General features: G+C 42.2%; 1 protein-coding gene across 2 annotated transcripts in view; it reads left to right on the plus strand.

Annotated features, from left to right (window-relative positions):
* Positions 1–3,496: 3,496 nt before the first annotated feature.
* LOC137647127 (uncharacterized) overlaps positions 3,497–17,767 on the plus strand; it is a 98,288-nt gene continuing 84,017 nt past the window's right edge. For both annotated transcript variants that reach the window (XR_011045530.1, XM_068380378.1), the window contains exon 1: positions 3,497–3,632. The gene's annotated coding sequence lies outside the window, so the exon portion shown is untranslated. The remainder of the gene's footprint in view (positions 3,633–17,767) is intronic.

The raw sequence follows: 17,767 nt of genomic DNA on the forward strand, positions 1-17,767 counted from the left end.
TGTGATTATCAATCGCACGTGTCATTATAATTTATACTATGGACCACTCGTTTCTATTTTTAGAGATATGTTTTAAGCTTAATGACCTTTCGGTACTCTTTATTTTTTAAAACTTGTGCCAAATTAGTGTCTTTCCTCTTCCTTGATGAATAAATTTTACCACGTACATAGCTAATTAAGTTTATGTAACTTGTCATTCTATAATGAGTTTAGCAATGTCAGTTAATTGTTAATTATTATCATATTTGGCACATTGGCGTACCTTCTTAAATATTTCATCTTTTCTTATTCGTTGATTGAATCATGGTATTTTAAAGTTGAGCAAAATTTGTATATGGGGCTTTTTCATGGGATTTTATATATTAATACTAGATTTCGTGAAAAAAGTCTGCTTACCCCATATAAATACGGGAAAAGCACGTTAGTAGAAGAAGAACGTGAAGTTATTCAATATGCATAACTTATTCTTTCAACTCCTCTTTTTATTCAAATAAAAACAGATGCAGTCCTGATTAGTTTTGTTGATATTCGTTCCAAAATCAAGTGTATGCTAAACTATAAAACAAAAAAATATAAATGTGTTCTTAGCAGTTGGTATAATTATTATCATAAAGTTTATCAGTAATAGCACATTTACATCCCCAATTTTTGTGTGTGATCTACAGCATATAGAAAGGAAATTATTTACGGATTTAAACTATCCACCATATACTGACTATATTTTGAGAAGGGAGTAAAAAAGTTGATTTTCTCTGTGCGCATACAGAAAACAATGTCAACAAAGTAAGCCTATTTCATGCACTTAGCAATTGATATCATGTATTGTAAGCCGAGGGTTGCTGAATAAGAATGTAAGCCTATTTTCTTTCTCTGGTGTCAGTAAAGACTGTTTGTAAACCGGGCTAGCATAAGACGTGAGATTTCATTTTAGACAATAACTGTGCAGTGTAAGATACACAAAAAGAGTCTTTTAGACTGTTTCTTAGCCCCGTCATAACAATTCTAGGACATTGTTCAACTTTATAACTTCTCGCAAGAGTTTTTAGTTTTAGTAAAGACTTGGTGCCCTTGTAAAGGAAGAGCGTTGACTAAAGAACATTAAAACGTGAAATAAAATTCCATAGAATATATTATTTAATGAAAAATTTGTTCTTGAAGGAAACATGCATAACAAACTTACCACGATGCATTCTTATCTTGTTAGACATGTGAATCTATTACGTAAGATGCAGATGGTCCAATCACGTTGATACGGCATGAAAGTCTCTCTCTCTCTCTCTCTCTCTCTCTCTCTCTCTCTCTCTCTCTCTCTCTCTCTCTCTCTCTCTCTCTCTCTCTCTCCTGTGGTGAGCATTGTAGAACCAGAAACCAACAAGGTCGCTCGAAACTCACTCCACAACGCAACACTATGGTCACTTTTAGATGTGTATGTACTAAGTAATGCAATCTGCGAAAGTCCATTGTCATTAGTTACTAGTATACTTTTTTTAAATGAAACTTCCATAGCCTGTAACCAGGGCCGTTTCTAGCCCTGTGTGTGTGTGGGGGGGGGGGGGTTGTCTAGCAAGATGTTGTTTGGGGGCCCTAGATAGATAGATAGGTGGGTAGGTACTTCATTTATCACTGAGGGGTTGGTCAAACTGTGAAGAAATTTTCCCTAACCATTTAGATGTCTACTAAGAAGCAAGAAATTATTACACTCCATATTTATATATATTTCACATCTATTTCAAAGTGTTTACCTGTTCAACATAAAAAAAATTGATGTAAGTTTGAACTTTTGAAGTTCTATTGATTCAACTACCCGATTAGAAAAATCATTCCACAGCTGGAATAAAACTTCTAGAATACTGCGTAGTATTGAGCCCCATGATGGAGAAGACATGATTATTAGAATTAACTGCATCCCTAGTATTACGAACAGGATGGTACTGTCCTGGTAGATCTGAATGTAACTGTAGGCTACCTCCCCATTATTAGGTCGTAGGTAGTAGGTTGACTAGAGCACCAACCACCCATTGAGACACTGCTGCTAGAGAGTTATTGGGCACTTTGACTGGCCAGGCAGTATTACATTGGATCCCTCTCTTTGGTTATGACTCATTTTTACTTTGCCTACAAATGCATCTAAAAGTCTAAGGGTACTCTTCCCATATTCTCCTCGGTCCTCATACACCTATTACCAAACAACTCTTCTTCGCTCAGGGGGTTAACTACTGCACTGTACTTGTTCAATGGCTACTTTCCTCTTGGTAAGCAGCTCTTCTAGGAGAGGGACACTCCAAAATCAAACCATTATTCTCTAGTCTTAGGTAGTCCCATAGTCTCTGTACCATGGTGTTCCACAGGCTTGGGGGTAGAGTTCTCTTGCTTGAGGGTACAATCAGGCACACTATTCTATTTAATTTCTCTTCCTCTTGTTTTGTTAAAGTTTTCATAGTTTATATAGGAAATATTTATTTTAATGTTACTCTTCTTAAAATATTTTATTTTTCCTTCTTTCCTTTCCTTACTGGGCTATTTTCCCTGTTGGGGCCCCTGGGCTTATAGCATTTTGCTTTTCCAGCTAGGGTTGTAGCTTAGCAAATAATAATAATAATAATAATAACCATGTAGGCCTGGGTCTTCCAACTCTTCTATTGCCTTGTGGAGCCCAGTTGAACATTTGGTGAACTAATCTCTCTTGGGGAGTGCGAAGAGTCATAATAATAATAATAATAATAATAATAAAAGCCCTTTGTGTTCACATTACTAATTACTTTAACAAGTTTCCAATTGCTCACTCCGCAAAATAAGTTTGCGGGCACTCTATCGCATTATAGATAGACGCAAAGCTTCTAAGCTTATTCATATAATTGTAATTAAGCTTATTTTACCTGTACCATAAATTAATTAATGATAAGATTCGCAATCTTTACTATTATCCCATTCTCAATTAGAGATCAGTAGTTAACCCCTTGGGTGAAGAAGAATTGTTTGGCAATTTCAGTGTTGTCAGGTGTATGAGGACAGAGGAGAATATGTAAAGAATAGGCCAAACTATTCGGTGTTTGTGTAGGCAAAAGGAAAGAACCATAACCAGAGAGAAGGGTCCTATGTAGTATTGTCTGGCCAGTCAAAGGACCCCATAACTCTCTAGCGGTAGTATCTCAGCGGGCGGCTGGTGCCCTGGCCAACCTACTTCCTTTACAAAAGAATATATATGTGGGTCTAGAGACTAAATTTAATCCTTATTCCTCTGTTGGATAATTAATTTTACAGATGATCATAAAGCGTTTAGTGAATTAGTTTTAGTTAGAAATGTTATAAAAGCAGTTTTCAACCTCCTGTATATCCTTTTCTTCGTGTTTTCCTCACAGGTTATTCAAAGAGTAATTCAATTTGAGTCCTTTTAATTTTACTTCTAGATTCTTTCTTTGGAAATTATATTTCTTACAATTTCTCATAACGTGTGAAATGTTCAGTAACATTCTTTCTGTCATGTAATGTCATTCTCCTCTTCCCCCACCATAACGTAGGACCCCGGGACCCGGCCAATATCCTTCCAAAAGAATCAACATTTCACGGGAGTTTTCCTTTATAATATCGAGTTTATATAATATTGCAAGTTGGTTAGCTGTAGTTAATTACATGTAAGTATGAGCTAACTGATTTTGTGCTCTAGATTATATTAAATTTGTGTTTAAGGGTTTTTTTATGTTATTAAAAGGGTTTACCCAAAGATGGTATTGGGTAAACAGAATTAAATGTCGGTATTATTTTACTGTCTGTAAACGTTATTGCAATGTTTTCAATTCACCCATAGTCTAAACTGTAAATTTACCTGTTCATCTAATGGGTAAAAACTAACTCGAGTCAACTTGACCTTAAGTTAGAGGTTAGCCTACCATAGGCTACGGTGAAGGATATGCTTGCTTCGCACAAGTGTCATTTACGAAGAGAGCGTAATTTTTTTCTATAAGAAAAAGTAGTTGTTTTCCCAGGTTACATTGCCCTGTAATACACTACAATAAAACCAAAATGAGACATCAACTATCCTAAACTTTCCCTCCCTAACCTAACCTATAAGCCGTGTCCTTACCTACCTACTTAACGCAGGGGCTTACGCCCCCCCCCCTGCGACTCCCCTTACAATACCATATTCTAAGTTTGACATAATAATACATACAGGTGGCCGTTATCATACATATACCCCTCTTATTGCATCCTGATAACACGTACTTCTTAAACATAATGAAAAGATTCCAAGTTAACCATCCATGAACTCGCTGGTCAGAACTTGATTATTTAATACTTGAGATTTGTAAAAGGGTACAAAGACTAACAAACCCACAACCTAACCTAGTAGTTCCCAGATCTCAACCCTTAGCCGAGATGCAAGTCCCACGGACTGCCCTTCCTAGGTCACAAGCTTTCTGAGGTCACCAACTAAATGTAAATCACAAATAAATCCTTACATTATGATTGACACCTACATCTCTTTTGTCTCGGCAATCTTTACAGAAGCGTTGCAGTCGGAAATATGCTGGTCTTCCCTAAAAGCTAAATTAGAATCCCATTTAGGACACTTTAACCTTTGAAGAATAACACAATGAGCTTTTAAAAGATTATCTACTACACCACGAGTACTGGTACCGTTTAAACTTGGCTATAACATTGAAATAGCCCAAAGAGCAGCCATTACACTTTGTTACTTCGAGGTCCATACGGCTCATGCAACACGTTACACAACTACAAAGGAACTGAAAACTTTTGGTGTGAAAATAGGGTGTGTCATAGAACTGACGTATGTGCGCAGAAAGTGTAAAGTCGTAATGGAGCGACAAGGAGAAGTTGTGCGCTGAAGGCATAAACTGGTAACCGTGCAACCAATCGGAGGACTTCTCGCATCGCAAGAAGCCATACATTAATTAATTAATTATTTTTCTTGTACCATAAATTAATTAATATTGAGATTCTCAAACTTTACTTTTATTCCATTCTCACGTGAACCCGTAACCTCCAGTAACATTCTTACTGTAATGTAATGTCATTCCCCTCTTCCCCCACCATCACATAGGACCCCAGTACTTATCGGGGTAGGCCCCATTACGGGCGGATATATTAAGGTATATTCCACTATCTATTAGCCCCCAAATTAATTAATTTTTGAATGAAATGGGCGTTTTCTTTCAGGAAAATAAACTCTTATTAGAAAATGTTGTCCTGACCTGGTACTCTACTGGGTAGCCCCCTATTATCAGTGGATATATTAGGATATATCCCACTAACTATTTATTAGCTCCAAATTTAATGTAGTTTGTGAAGAAAATGGGAGTATTCTTATAAGAAAAGAACGTTTTATTAGAAAATGTTTTCGTGACCCGGTACCCAATGGGGTAGCCCCCCAATATTGGCTGATATATAATAGGTAATTGACTATGGATTAGGTAAATGGGGTACGTAGTATGCTCAGTAAGTTTGTGGATAGATTACCTATTTCTATTTTAACGAAATATTATATAGAGTTGCGTTTACCTAACCTAAATCAGCAGAGAAAGATCTTACATGATCTATTTTTCATAAGTTAAATTTTACATTATAACTTTGTGAAGCCTTTCTGATTGCGGAGCCTTTGTATATCAATGGCCATATCCCCCACTTGCATAGAAAAGGGAGGGAGGCAGGTAAGCGTGTGTTTTTTTTTTTTTTTTTTTTTTACCGCTATAACTTTGTAATCATTTGTGATGTTTTGCAGTCATTTTTTAATCTTATTTTTTTCGCTTGTGGTAGGATAAATATTCATATGTTCATTGAAAAGGAACTACTAGTACAGTAGTGTATCTATAATATACTGTATAGGAAACCTCAAGAGTGTGTGTGTGTGTGTTTCTTGCAGATTGTCCAGCTAGAACTTTGTAAAGGTTTGCGATGTTTTGCAGTCATATTTTTTTTTTTTTCAGTTGCGGTAAGGTAAATAAATATTCATATGTTCATTGAAAAGGAAGTACTAATACAGTAGTGTACTGTATTTACAGAGTAATCCTATGCAGGTGCAAACTTCACTTCTCGTTTTTTACGACCAGACAATCAAAGGAAAATGGGTTTGATTGCATCATAATACAGTTGCTATGCAACTACAGTGCAGGGTGTCGTGGGGCGCTGTCGCAGGACATGCTTCACTCTATTCTGGTAAACTTGTGGGGCTGTTGAAGTGGGACCTTTGATTAAATGACTCAAGTTTGTATACCTAACCCCCACGAATAAGGAGGCCCAACTGTATGTTTCCTGTTGAGGATTTCATCACTACATTAGTCTTGGCTTCTAGATTTTAAACTGGCTATTGCTTTAACTTTGAAGGTATTGGATGACTACTTCATCCTTTTAGATTTTTTACTACCACTCGTCTAGTTTTAAACCCCCACTCCGATTTTTTCCCCAGCTTCGACCTTGAATAATAATCCTATATATATATCACGATAGGAGAGACCTCATTGGGAAACGGTTTTTGGTTGTCCGACAATTACTGCAATCTGAATAAAATATACAAGACACGTTTTTAAATATCAAACTTAGCCGGTGAATATATAATAGCTGACGTCTCCGACGGCTCGACAGAATCCAAAAACTCGCGAGCGATCGCCATGAAGGTAGCGGGTGTGCCCACCAGCGCCGACTATCGGCCAGATACCGCATATACATGTAAACAGCTCCAGTTCTTCTCTGTCGGTTTCATCGACAAGTCGATTGCACTCGCTTTATGAATGAATGAATGAATGATTTAAAAGTTTTCAGGCATCCTGACATCTAAGGTCATTGACGCCGGTCGCTTTATGACCTCGAGTTTTCTACCGAATTGGTGAAGTACTTGGTTTTGGTTTTATTGCTTTCGCCGTGTTGGATTATTCAATACTATCCTCAAAAGAAATGCTTTTGAAAGGAGAGTAAAAGTGTTTTGCCCTTGCTTTTTTATCTCTGGTTTTTTTCCATAGAGTAAAGATGGCCGACCCTTCCCTCAGTGTACGGAAGTGTGTTTTAGGCTTTTAGTAATTATTTTATCACGTTAAAAATTATTGTTGATAATTATAGATTTTCCTCTATATATTTTATATCTCACCCGCCTTTATTAGGCCTCTTCGATTAGCTTTCCATTTATACTAAACATCAAGATAAATTTTATGTTTTTGTTTATATGCGGCCTTTACCTCCGAGATGTAGGCGGTCCTAACTTGGAAACCGAAGTTAAACAACGTTGAGCCCATTCAACTTTTATTTTCGTTAAGTTTAAATCATTTGCTCTGTAAGAGTTATGAAATGAATATTTTTTAGAAAATATTTTAAGAAAGATATTCTTTGAATAGTCTTCGTGCTGTTTTTTTTTTCAAAGATGAACTAACGTTTGGTTTATTTATGCTACGCAGTTTGCGCTCTATCGTTACGATAGAGAAAGAGAGAATCACGGTTTCACTTTGCAGAAAGAGTAAATCGATTTTGACGTTTTGTTCATTCTTCTTTCAAACTGAAGTGTTTTAAATACTAATTTAAAGGAACTTGTTAATTTTCATTTTCTTAGTCCTTTTAGTTTTTTCCTTTGGTCAAATAACCTGTTTATTGACGAAGGGTGAGTGGGCTTTTCTCTTGTATGTGACAAAAGAGAGAGAGAGAGAGAGACGGAGAGAGAGAGAGGAAGAGAGAACGATCCGATCTTTATTCTCGTCCCAAGGGAGTTTAGGAGCGAGTAACGTTGTTCTCGATTCAGTTTACTCTCGTCCCAAGTCTCTGTACGGGGAGAAAGGATAAAACGTTTTTAGTTTTTATTCTCGTCCCAAGGCACTGTACGGTGAGAGATTGAAAACGTAGTCTTTAATGAACTAGTGTTTAGTCTCCTCCCCAGTCACTGATCCTTTTTAACTTTATATATTTCCGTTTTATTCGATATACAGTATATGTTTACTGATTTTTGCTAGTACTAATGTGCTTACATTATACGACTCATTTCGCAATTATAACCTTTTGATGTAAGGGAGAATTGCGTGCTTCAGGTAGAAATCAGTTTTATTCATGCCTAATGTGAAATTATTGAAAAATACGATATCAGTGAAGTAAGTGCAAAAACAGAAAATCGTAGTGATAAAGTGATAATTGCGCAAAGTGTTTTTTAGTGTTGCGACCGAGGGTTCGTCTGTTCGTGCTTGTCGTTCACCTAGTCCGAGACCTCTTTCAGGCTCCCATGCTACCAGGGAGAAGTAATGTCGTAGGACTTATGGGGACGAGAGGCTTTAACCAACGAACAGACGTTCCCTCTATGGTATCGGGCGTGTCTCGCAAGATCGCCCCTACCATAAGACGAGCGAGGCTGTTTTCTCCTCGTCATCCGAAGGCTTCTCGCAAAAGAAACCTTGGAGCAAAGTTTCTAGACCCTTAAAGCGGAAGTCAGTCCCTTCAGGACAGGTCCAGCGTCCTGGCTGTAGCCATGGGGACAGCTCTGACCCTTTGCAGTCGTCGGAAGACGGTTCGCCTATTAAACGCAAGCGTAACACGGGGTCCGAGGGTCGCGGTAAAGGCAATGTTTTGCCAACACAGACGTTACCGTCATCTCGGCCCGTTCCGACTCCCGTTGTTCCTAAATGGGTTGTCCTGCAGGACATGCAGACTAAGCTTGCCTCCCTTATGGAGAAGTATGATGTTGAGCAGGTTCACGATGAACCTTCGCTTTCGAGTCGCCGTTACGCTAAACGAGACTCTGGCCGTCAGCCGCCCAAACGAGCATTTACTCGTCCTTTTGACGTTATGAAACGTGATGTCGGTAGTTTGTCACGTCAGTCACGTGACTTGGATCCTCACTCGCTGCAGTCCCGTGTTGACTTTCAGCCGCTGCCGCAGCCTCGTGTTGACGTTCAGCCACTGCCGCAGTCTCGTGTTGACGTTCAGGACGTTCGCCAACCAGCTACAGTTGCCTTGTTTTGACGTTGAGCGTCAAGCACCGCAGTCAAGGGTTGTTTTGACTGCTCAGTCTAGGCAGTCAAGGCAGTCTCGACTTGACGTCGAGCGTCCATCAACTCCTGTTGTTGTTCCTGGTCAGTCCTTTCAGCAGCGACATGACGTCGCTTCCTTGACTGCTACTGCTGCTCCTTTGCGTGTGGACTTTGCCTGTCAAGCATTGCCACCGCGGCAGGTCTCTCCTTTTCATGAGACTCGGCAATTGTCGGACGAGGTTCCTTCAGATGAGGAAGTTGCTGATCCCCCTCCTACTGATATTCCCTTGGGGACTTTGTCAGATGGAGAGGAGCCCAAAGCTGCTCAGCCCTCTATGGACTTTAAATAAATCATGCTGATTTTTAAGGATTTTGTCCGGACCATTTTGTAACTGCTGCTCCTCGTTCGCCTAAACGTCAGAGTTTACACTAGGCCTAGCTACTTCGAAGCCGTTGTTTTCTAAGCTAGTGCTCTCTCGCTCTTCTAAGAGAGCTTTACGTTGGCTAGGCGACTGGTTGATCACCAGGAGGAGTTTGGGGGAGACAGCCTTTGCTTTCCCTCCTTTTAAACTGGCTTATAGAGCGAGCGTCTGGTGTGACACAGGAGAAGTTCTCGGCTTGGGAGTTCCTGCCTCTGCCCAGAGAGACTTCTCAAGCCTCATAGACTCTCCCCGGCGCCTGGCCATGAGACGCTCCAAGATTTTATGGTCGGTTTCAGAGCTAGACCATCTCCTGTTAGGAGTTTTTCGAGCGTTTGAAGTTTTGCTGTACAATTATGTCATGCATGAACAAGGCTATCAGGGATGGCTCCAATGATCTGACAGCCACGTTCTCTGCAGGAACAAGACTATCAGGGATGGCTCCAATGATCTGGCAGCCACGTTCACTGCAGGAGTACTTAAGTTGTAAGTGCGCTCAATTTGTTCATTGTCAAGACAAACTTCACGATGAAGACTACCAAGCTGTCCTGACAGCATTAAGGGAAGGCGACTGGATGGTCTCTCTCGACCTTCAGGATGCATACTTCCACATCCCGATTCATCCAAACTTTCAACTACATCTGAGGTTTGTGGACGGGAAAGTAATGTACCACTGTCGAGCACTGTACTCCGACCTCATTCCTGCTCCTCTTGTTTTTACAAGGCCCTTGCAAAATGTAGCAAGCTTTCTACATTTTTTGAGGATTCAGAGCCTCCCTTTATTTTGACGACTGGCTAATCAGGGCGTCGTCATTATATCGCTGTCTGGAGAGCCTCTAATGGACATTAGACCTAACCAAGGAGCTAGGTCTCATAGTGAACGTAGAGAAGTCGTATCTTACAGTACCCCATCCCAGACTATTCTTTTTTTGGGAATGGAGATACAGTGTCTGATTTTTCGGCCCTTTTTGTCTCCCGCAAGAATGGAACAAGCTCTGTTAAAAGTCCTTCACTTGCAAGAGAAAAACAGTTGCTCTGTAAGAGTTTGAACTAGCCTCGTGGGAACTCTTTCATCGCTGGAGTAGTTTATCTCTCTGGGGAGACTCAACCTATGCCCTTTCCGATTTCACCTAAAACATTGGAACAAGGAGGAGGGCTTAGTGAGTATCTCTTGCCCAATCTCCAACTCAGTCTAGACATGTCTGACTTGGTGGGACAGCAACATCAGACTTCGAGAAGGTCTTTCTCTTGCGATCAAGAACCCAAACCATGTGTTGTTTTCAGATGCATCGGATTTGGGTTAGGGAGCTCCACTGGACAGTCTGGAAGGCTCGGGTCTTTGATCCACGGATCAGAAGGAACTCCATTTAAGGCAGTAACATCTCTCCTTTGGCGAGATTTGTGCAAGGAAATGAATGTCTTGGCGGACGGCCTCAGCAGAAGAGGACAAGTCATCTCCATGGAGTGGACGTTGCATAAGACTGTGTGCGAGAAGCTATGGATGACATGGGGTCAACCCACCATAGATCTTTTTGCGACTCTCTCTGACAAAGAGGCTCTCGACTTACTGCTTTCCAGTTCCAGATCCAGAGGCAGCCCACATAGACGCTTTCCTGCTGGACTGGTCTCACCTGGACGTTTATGCCTTTCCACCTTTCAAGATCCTAGACAAGGTGCTGCAGAAGTTCACCTCTCACGAAGGGACCAGGTTGACATTGGTTGCTCCACTCTGGCCTGCGAGAGAGTGGTTCACAGAGGTACTTCAATGGCTGGTAGACGTTCCAAGGAGTCTACCTTTAAGGATGGATCTCTTACGGCAGCCCCACGTAAGGAGTCTTCATCAAAGCCTCCCCGCGCTTCGTCTGACTGCCTTCAGACTATCGAAAGACTCTCAAGAGCTCGAGGATTTTCGAAAGAGGCAGCCAGAGCGATTGCGAGAGCTAGGAGAGCATCTACCATCAAGGTCTACCAGTCGAAGTGGGAAGTCTTTAGAGACTGGTGCAAGTCATCATCCATTTCCTCTTCCAGTACCTCTGTAGCCCAAATTGCAGACTTTCTCCTACATCTGAGAAATGTTCGCTCCCTCTCAGCACCCACTATTAAGGGCTACAGGAGCATGTTGGCGTCTGTGTTCAGACATAGAGGCTTAGATCTGTCCAATAATAAAGATCTCCAAGATCTCCTTAAGTCCTTCGAGACCTCTAAGGAGTGTCGTATGGCAACTCCTGGATGGAACTTAGACGTGGTCCTAAGGTTCCTAATGTCCGACAGGTTTGAGCCATTACATTCAGCCTCCCTGAAGGATCTCACCCTCAAGACGCTTTTCTTAGTGTGCTTGGCTTCGGCTAAAAGGGTCAGTTAGATCCATGCCTTCAGTAGGAACATCGGCTTTTCTACAGATAAAGCCACATGTTCACTTCAGCTTGGTTTTCTTGGCCAAAAATGAACTGCCTTCTCGTCCTTGGCCTAAGTCATTTGATATACCTTGCCTGTCAGAGATCGTAGGCAACGAGCTTGAAAGAGTGCTGTGTCCAGTTAGAGCACTGAAGTTTTATTTAGCTCGGACTAAATCCTTACGAGGTGGATCTGAGGCCTTGTGGTGCTCAGTTAAGAAGCCTTCATTGCCTATGTCAAAGAATGCTTTGTCATATTTTATTAGATTTTTAATCCGAGAGGCTCATTCTCACTTGAGTGAAAAAGATCGTTGCTTGCTTAAGGTTAAGACGCACGAAGTAAGAGCTATAGCAACTTCCGTGGCCTTTAAGCAAAACAGATCTCTGCGAAGTATTATGGACGCGACCTTTTGGAGAAGCAAGTCGGTATTCACGTCATTTTACTTAAAAGATGTCCAGACTCTTTATGAGGACTGCTACACACTGGGTCCATACGTTGCAGCGAGTGCAGTAGTGGGTAAGGGTTCTACCACTACATTCCCTTAATTCCAATATCCTTTTAATCTTCTCTTGAAATGTTTTTAATTGGGTTTACGGAAGGCTAAGAAGCCTTTCGCATCCTTTTTGATTTGGCGGGTGGTCAAATGTCATTTCTTGAGAGCGCCCAGATTAAGGGTTTTGATGAGGTCCTGTTGTATGGGTTGTCGCCCTGGATACTTCAGCTCCTGGGAGTCTTTCAGCATCCTAAGAGGATCGCTGGGCTTCGTGAGGAAAGCGGACTAACAAGGCAGAGTAATCGTTAGAGTCAGCTTCCTTACCAGGTACCTATATTTATTTGGGTTTTGTTATGATATAACTGTCAAAAACTCTAAGCATATACGCCGTAAACTGTATTAATACTGGTCTCTACCCACCACCATGGGTGTGAATCAGCTATTATATATTCACCGGCTAAGTTTAATATTTAAAAATGATATCTTGATTATAAAATAAATTTTTGAATATACTTACCCGGTGAATATATAAATTAAAGGCCCCCCCTTCCTCCCCGATAGAGACCCAGCGGGATGAGAAGAACTGGAGCTGTTTACATGTATATGCGGTATCTGGCCGATAGTCGGCGCTGGTGGGCACACCCGCTACCTTCATGGCGATCGCTCGCGAGTTTTTGGATTCTGTCGAGCCGTCGGAGACGTCAGCTATTATATATTCACCGGCTAAGTATATTCAAAAATTTATTTTATAATCAAAATATCATTTTTGTTTAAGGTAAACAATATCTAAACTATGATTAATTCTGCTCGAGAGTCTAAATGATTGGAAAAATTTTGATGTCATGTACAATGAAGCAATGTCATGGTAGGGAAGGGGCTAGAACCTATTCAATGAAATTAGGAATTTATCATGTAGTGGTAAAATGTCAATTGTTAGTCTTACCTTTACCTATGATGCAGTCTCATACTTGTAACTTAGACTGGAAACCTTCAGCTAGCAAATCTGTAATGGTAATAGTTTGTTTCTTGCCAACATAAAATTCACAATAAGAAATGGTAGAATGCTTGCCTCTTTGGCATGTTACGTTTGGAAATAAAAAGGGGACGTAAATTATAGATATTTATAAAGTGACGAAAAGGTGAACTGCACCACATTGCATCAGGTTGTTTGGTGACTTCAGGCAGGAAATGTAATGGGGACTTACTACACTTGTGCTATTGTTGAACCTTTTCAGGATACTATTCTTTTCTTTCCTCTCTTGACAACTCCCTTGGGCCCTTTTATTTCGTTCAAACATAGTATTTAAGACCGTTCGGTAGGAGTTTCCATGGACACTCCTCCGTACTTTTATCTTCCACTGGAAAAAAATGGGGTTAGCCAACTCTCTATCAAAGGCGAAGAAACTGCAATAGTTGAGTGCTGTTGTGTTTTTTCCGTCAACACCAGGAATACGATCATTTGGCTCTGCATTTGCTCTTGCTGAAAAAACGTTTGAACAACACCCTGATGCAAAGAGCTTTGGAATGTTGCCATGCAATGGATGTTGAAACATTTTTAGAATGTTTCCTCCTGTGTTTGTTATTGCTAATTTATTTAGCGATTTCTCATTGGTCAGTAGCTCCTGTTCTCTTGTTTGCTTTTCAAGAAATTTAGACTATATAGGTTTATACGTTCTTAAGAGGATGGCATGTCATAGTAAACTCTCGCAAGTTGCAGGTCTTTGCTTGAGTGGTTGTCTGTGACCGATTGCTCTACTGTTCGCTATCGGTTGCATACCTCTCAATTACTCTTGATTGATCTCTTCCTGGATCAGGCAGGTACAGTGATGCCTCAGGATATGAAAGTAATCCGTTCAGGATACGGTTTCGTATCCTGATTTTTTCGTATCCTGAGTCGCGTTTTACATGTAAATAGCCTAATCCGTTCCAAGCCTTACGAAAAGACACCTTTTCTTCCATAAACACGCTAAACTGTACTGTAGTAATAAACATGCAATGCAGCCATTTCTATCATTCAATATTAACCCAACCGTTAAAAACAGCCTAATCCATTCCAGAAACCACTATGAGATTATTCAATAACGTAGTTATAGCCTAGTTATCCCCCCCAAGCCCTAAGAAAATGGTCCGTTTTCTTTACTACTGTATAAAAGTTACGGTACTGTATGTAAAGCATTTGGATCAGTGAAGGTGTATTGTTACCTGTACGTACACCTAAATTAAGGATTGATACTCTGGAAAAAAGGTTACAGTTAATTAGTGTAACAAAAAAGTTGAAACTTACATTTTTATGAATAGAACTTACCTGGCAGTTATATATATATAGTATAGCTGAGTCTCCGACTGCGGCAGAATTTAATCGAAAATCGCGGCAACCGCCTTGTGGTGGTTGTGTGGTTAGATGGTTAACAACCCTTACAGGGTGGTACTTGGAATCATTCCCATTTTCTGTTCCTCAGATTATCTCTGCCGGCCGGATCGACAACATCGTTGGTCCGCCTTTCAGAGTTTTTCGGATCGCTTTCCCTTCATCGCCTTTTTGGACTTCGTTTTTGGTGAAGTACACTGTGTTGGGATTTGGCAATCGTGTTGTTTTTGTTTTTTGTCTTTTTTCCTTTATTATCATGAGTGAGAAAATTCATTATCGTGTTTGTGCGAATGATATTTGCAAGGTGAGGTTGCCGAAACTTTCGGTTGACCCTCACACTATCTGTATGGGTTGCAGGGGGTTTGAATGTGCTTTAGATAATAAGTGCAAGGAATGCGAGGTTTTAAGTGATGATGATTGGTTAGCTATGCAGCGCTATGTGCGCAAACTTGAGATTGATAGAGTTAGAAGAGCTAAATCAAAGTCAAAGTCTGCTAGTGAGCCTAGCTTAGATTTATCTATTGACCCTTTGCTTGTAACCCCTTTGGAAGGTATTCCTTCCCCAAATGTAGTGACTCCTGCCCCTTCTACAGGACCTGTGTCTACGGATGACCCTGGGTATGCTAAATTAGCTGCTGAATTGGAGGCCATTAAAGCACAGTTGGAGGCCTTTAAAGGTAAGGGTGTAGGTGAAATTAGTGCTTGTGAAAGTGCAGTGGAGGTGGCGACTGATCGAATCTGTCATACCCCTAGGTCTAGACCTCTACCAAGCTCCCAGGACCAAGGGAGAAGGTACGTCGAAAGCCGAAAGGGGGTGAGAGGTGCTTATCCTCGGTCAGTCGTCGCCTCAGACAGTCCTGTTGCGATCTCCCAGGCTGCTCTTGACCGCCGTAGGAAAGGCGTGTCGGATACGTTTGTGTCTTCGCCTGATCGTTCTCCCAGACGTAATTGGCGTTACGAATCAAGACCAATGAAGAGAGGGTGGAACCGGGACGTGCAGTCTCGCTCTCCCTCTCCCTCTCCCAGTTCGAGTAGCAGAGACCCTGATCCTTCGGAAGACGATTTCGATGTTCCTGTTAAAAGGGCGAAACAGAGAGTCCTTAGCCCAGTTAATCCTGCTAGACTCCCTGCTTCTTCTGCCAGCGCTCCCAGTCAAGCCGTACGACAACTGCCGTCTTCGGCACCGCGAGAGCCAGCGGAGGTTGCTAAAGCTTTTATGGTTGTTATGCAGGAACAACTTTCATCGTTAGTTAAAGCTTTCAGCCACCCTTCTCAGTCCGTCAGACGTAAGGACGTCTCTTTGCCTGTTAAGAGATCTTCTTCTAAGAGAGATTTTAGTATCTCTCCCAAGAAACCTCTGCGCACTTCGTCGGCCGTACGACAACGTACACCCTCTTCATCGGCACGCTGCCAGGAATTTCCTTCCCCTCTCTCCCGGCGCCAGGATGATACTGCCTCTCGTTCTCGGCGCCGGGACGATTCCGTTTCCCTTTCGAAACGCCTGGACGTTACTGCCTCGTTTCTTAGGAAACAGGATGAATGCAGTCTGCATTTTCAAGGCGACGGCAGCCTGCATCTTCAGGACGCTTCCGTTTCTCGTCATCGTGACGATACTGCCTCTCGTCATCGTGACGATACCGCTTCTCGTCATCGTGATGATACTGCTTCTCGCCGACTGGATGTTAGCGGCGCTCGGCGCCAGGATTCAAACAGCTCTCACTGCCAGACTGCTGGCAGCCCAACTCTTCGGGATGTTATCCTTGAGCAGGACCTCGAAGATATTTCGGAAGAGGAAGAAAAACCTGCCGACTCTTCTAGCGATTACAAGGTTCTTTCTCGCTCTCTTTTGGAACTTTATGGGGAGGAATTTCAACCTTTGGCCCCTCGTTCTCCTCAGTCTCAATTTACCAGGAAGAAAGCTACTAAGTCTTCGGCCTTCATCAAAATGAAACTTTCAATTTCGGCCAGGAAAGCTCTCGCTAAAGTGGATGATTGGATGAAGGAACGGAGACAAGCTGTCAAGACCACCTTTTCTTTTCCACCGTCTCGGCTCGCTTCCAAGGCCGGTATGTGGTATGAGACAGGGGAACCTTTGGAGTTAGGAGTGCCTTCCTCCTCCCAAGGTGACTTCTCGGCTCTTGTGGACTCGGCAAGAAGGCATGCTTTAAAGTCTGCCAAGGTGATGTGGTCCATGTCGGAGCTTGATCACCTCGTCAAGGGAATTTTCAGGGTTTTCGAGGTTTTCAGCTTCCTGGACTGGTCTCTCGGGACTGGCCAGGAAGTCTGAACTCCTGGAGGACACGGAGGACCTGACGAGTATCATATCCTGCATGGACAAAGCTCTAAGGGATGGAGCTAATGAATTGGCTTCCCTTTTCTCAGCAGGGGTCTTAAAGAAGAGGGCCCTTTTGTGCTCCTTCACCTCTAGATCTGTGACTGTTGTCCAGAAGTCGGAGCTACTTTACGCCCCTTTTTCACGTCATCTTTTTCCTGAAGCTCTGGTCAGAGATATCTCCCTTTCTCTGGCTCAGAAGGCTACTCAGGACCTTTTGTCTCGGTCGGCTAGAAAGACCTTACCTGTTGCTCCTGCTCCTCTGGAGAAGGAGGAGAAGAAGTTTCAACAGCCCTTTCGGGGCAGGATCTCCTCGAGAGCGGATTTTAGGGGGAGAAGACAAGAGTCAGGGCCAAGGACCAGCAGGGGTGCGTTTAGGCCCCGGTCCAAAAAATGAGATGGAAGTCCTCCAGACACCAGTAGGGGCAAGACTGTCTCGTTTTTGGCAGTCTTGGAAAAGGAGAGGGGCGGACACCTGGTCCCTCTCAGTCGTCAAGGAAGGTTACAAGATCCCCTTTTTAAAGAAACCACCTCTCTCAGACTCTCCCCTGGCCTTAGTGGCTCAGTACACCGACGCGGGGAAACGAGAGGCTCTTCTGGAGCTAGTCGACCAGATGTTGGTCAAGGGAGCAATAGAGCCAGTTCAAGACCTCGCCTCCCCAGGCTTTTACAATCGCCTGTTTCTGGTTCCCAAGAACTCGGGTGGATGGAGACCAGTCCTAGATGTCAGCTCTCTGAACGCCTTCGTGGAGAAAACAAAGTTCTCCATGGAGACGACTCAGTCAGTGCTGGCTGCTGTTCGTCCAG

This window comes from Palaemon carinicauda, chromosome 9 (genome assembly GCF_036898095.1).
Source record: "Palaemon carinicauda isolate YSFRI2023 chromosome 9, ASM3689809v2, whole genome shotgun sequence".
In the NCBI taxonomy this organism is placed as follows: Eukaryota; Metazoa; Arthropoda; class Malacostraca; order Decapoda; family Palaemonidae; genus Palaemon; species Palaemon carinicauda.